At 30.3% G+C, this 3,293-nt stretch overlaps 1 long non-coding RNA gene across 3 annotated transcripts in view; it reads right to left on the bottom strand.

The window, feature by feature from the left end:
• Positions 1–54: 54 nt before the first annotated feature.
• LOC108737997 overlaps positions 55–3,293 on the bottom strand; it is a 17,606-nt gene continuing 14,367 nt past the window's right edge. Inside the window, exons 4-6 of one of the 3 annotated variants that reach the window (XR_003231075.1) lie at positions 1,907–1,969; positions 1,428–1,659; positions 55–352 (exon numbers count right to left, since the gene is read on the bottom strand). This is a non-coding gene — a long non-coding RNA (uncharacterized LOC108737997). Of the gene's footprint in view, positions 353–833; positions 978–1,044; positions 1,660–1,906; positions 1,970–3,293 lie in introns of those variants that run through there. The other 2 variants (XR_001937932.2, XR_001937933.2) reach the window with 2 other exon arrangements.

Raw genomic sequence — 3,293 nt, 5'->3', positions numbered from 1 at the left:
GATCTGAAACAGATACGGTGGCAAACAGATCAATAAAGAGCAATTAAAATTAATTATATCAAGTATCCTCACCTTAATTAATTATAGAACGTAACACTCCAAAGTTTACAGGTGTGAAAAGTAAACCAACTCAAGGAGGAATACTGTAGCAGAGAATTTCTTATTTCAGTGGAATTCAAATAAATATCCTGTTGCACTCGCTCATGGGTCGAAAATTAACTGCATGATGTTACAAGTCGAAGACGAAACAGCAAATCAAGAATATAATCCAGGAAAGACCACACCCATGTAGACATGGGCTGTTTCAGTATAACCAAACTGAACATTAATTCTCCCTCATTTATTGTATAACCTGCAGAAATGGACAAAAAACATATTAATGACACTTATAATTAAGAAACAAATAAAAACGCACCAAAAAGCAAGTAAAATAGCTGAATTATAAAATAAATAAACAACAATTTTACGCCATTTTACATCAAAACCATAGATCACAACATAGATTAACGTCAAATAACACGACATAAACAGGAAAAGGTTAAAAAGAAAATTCATAGATACATAAACTCCATAGATAAATATCAATTTATTCTGTGGAAAATAAAAACTGTCAAGTGATACTGATACACAATAACCTCAATGTATACTGTTGACAATAGGTAATTGTTTACAGAAATTTCATAACATATTAATAAAGAGTAATTAACATTGACAAGTCATGTAATCTCACCTTAATTAATTGTAGAAAGTGGCGTTCTAAAGTCTATCTGTGTGATGAGCAAACCAACCAAATCTAGGAGGGATACCACTGCAGATAATTTGTTGTTCAGGTTGCATCCAAATTAATTTCCAATTGTCTCCCATTGTTAGTGCAAAAATTAACTGCATAATGTTGCAAGGTGAAGACGTCAAAAGTATCGGTTGTTCTAGTAGCACCAAAATTAACTGCAATTCTTTCTTATTTATGGGACAACAATCTATATAAAAACAGGCAAGAAAAAGTGATTATCATTTTTAAATCGAATAAATCAGTAACATGCACACTAATGGAAAGATCTGTTCCACATTAAAAAGCAAGTAAAATTAGTTGAATTATAAAATAACAAGCGTTATTTCAATGACATTTTACATCACAGCCATAGATCACGACATAGATAAATGTCAAATAACACGTCAATTTACGATGCAGACAATAGAAAAAGGTTAATTAGAAAATCCATAGATAGTTAAACTTCATAGATAGATAAACTCCACAGATAGATCAATGATAAATGTCAATTTATTCTGTGGGAAATAAAAACTGTTAACGAGATATAGATGCACACAATAACCTCAATTTAAACTGTTTACAATAGATACTTGTTAACAGAAATTTCATAACAGATTAATAAAGAGCAATTAATATTAATGAAGTTATGTATTCTCACCTTAACTGTAGAAAGTGGCGTTCTAGTCTACCAGTATGATGAGCAAACCAAATCTAGGAGGAATCACTGCAAACAATCTGTTGTTCCAGTCTCTTCCAAATTAATTTCCAACTGCCTCCTGTTGTTACAGCAAAAGTTAACTGCATAATGTTGCAAAGTGAAGACATCAAAAGCATCGGTTGCTTCAGTAGCATCAAAATTAACTGCAATCCCTCATCATTTGTGGGACAATCTATATAGAAATAAGCAAGAAAAGGTAATTAGTTATCACTTTTAAAGAAAGTAAATCAGTAATATTTTCATGTGGCGATATAGTGGTAAAGTTAGAAATTAACTTTCACGTTGATGGAAAGGTCCGTTCCACAATAATTCTGCTTTTTCCATTTTTGAAAAGTTGTCTATTAAAGAAGTTACAAATGTCTAAGAAATCAAGTTCCTGGGACCCTTATTTACTAATTTTAATTGATACTGTTACATACCATTTTGGTACCATACCGATTTGCCCATCAAATCCAAGGATGTCATCTCAAAGCAGGTCTGAACTGTAGAAAAACAAAACAAGTCTATAGAATAATAACACAAAATTAATATTTTTTATCAGAAATTTAGAACTTTAAAGGCAGAATAATATTTTTGAGAAATATTTTACGTATTTTGCCTATAAAACGAAAGAAATTTTTTGAGGCGTGGTCAAATTAGTATGAAAAATCTACAATCATCGCCGAAACCTGTTTCGAAAATTCAAAAAATTTTAACAAAATCGTAATTATTCAACCTCAAATAAACCATGAATCTATAAAAATTCGCAGATGAGAGGATTGCAAGATACCAAGATAGAACCTCACGTTGAAGCACAAAACCAAATCGCCACGGAAGACATTCACGCCAAAAACATCTAAGCAATAGTAACCGAAACCGATCAATCACTAAATAGAAAACTATTCCACACAATCAAATGAAAATCAAATACCTTATGGTGTCGTCGCCGTTTATGGACAGCAAAAATGGTGACATACCGCCTTCTTGACAACCGAAGGCACGATTGATTGATTGAACGTTGATTGAACATGATGCATATAAGGATACAAGATGAATCATGGGCGGGACGATCATAGATAAAAATTCCTTCTATACCCATGATACATAAATAACAAGTTTTATAAGTGCGTTCAATTATACCAACTTAGTTTAATTCGTAAATAGAAACTGATCCGCCTTTAAAAAATAATCATTCCAATAAAACTACAACACTAACAGTACATTTTAACTACTTAAAGAACTTCTAAGAATTATTGCAATGTTTTTAAGTAAATTAATTAAAAATAAAATTTATGTGGTTCTTTGGTTAAAACGCATACGAATGGTGTATTTGTGAATGTATTTAAATCAAGCTTTAAAAACATAATCATAATAATAATAAAAATCAATACTCCTTAATACATGCGGAATAGTAATGAAAACTGAGAATATCGAAAAATAACACAATAATACATTAATGTTGCCTTTGATTTGCTATATTTAACTTATTGTGACTGATCTACTTAATTTAATCACCATACCAAACAAAAAAATATTATGGAAAAACAGAAAATTATAATATGTTCATCATTATTAAACAAACACGTTCATCGAGAAAAAATTGCAAAAACTCGATTTGGACAAAGTAACAAATATTTTTGCGACATTAAATAAAAACGCCGTGTAGTTTTACATTAAGCAAAACGTCTTGGGTTACCTTTACCTATGTGAGGTTGAATGCTTACGATTTTAAATTTTACATTATAAACATCGGGCAAACGTATAAGGTATTTGAGTAAAAGTATTTAAAATACATTTTTAATATTCTTTTTTATTTGTAATTCAACT

The sequence above is a fragment of the Agrilus planipennis genome, unplaced genomic scaffold, assembly GCF_000699045.2.
Source record: "Agrilus planipennis isolate EAB-ADULT unplaced genomic scaffold, Apla_2.0 scaffold109, whole genome shotgun sequence".
In the NCBI taxonomy this organism is placed as follows: Eukaryota; Metazoa; Arthropoda; class Insecta; order Coleoptera; family Buprestidae; genus Agrilus; species Agrilus planipennis.
The sequence above is the reverse complement of the archived record's forward strand: the minus strand, read 5'-3'. Positions and strand labels throughout refer to the sequence as shown.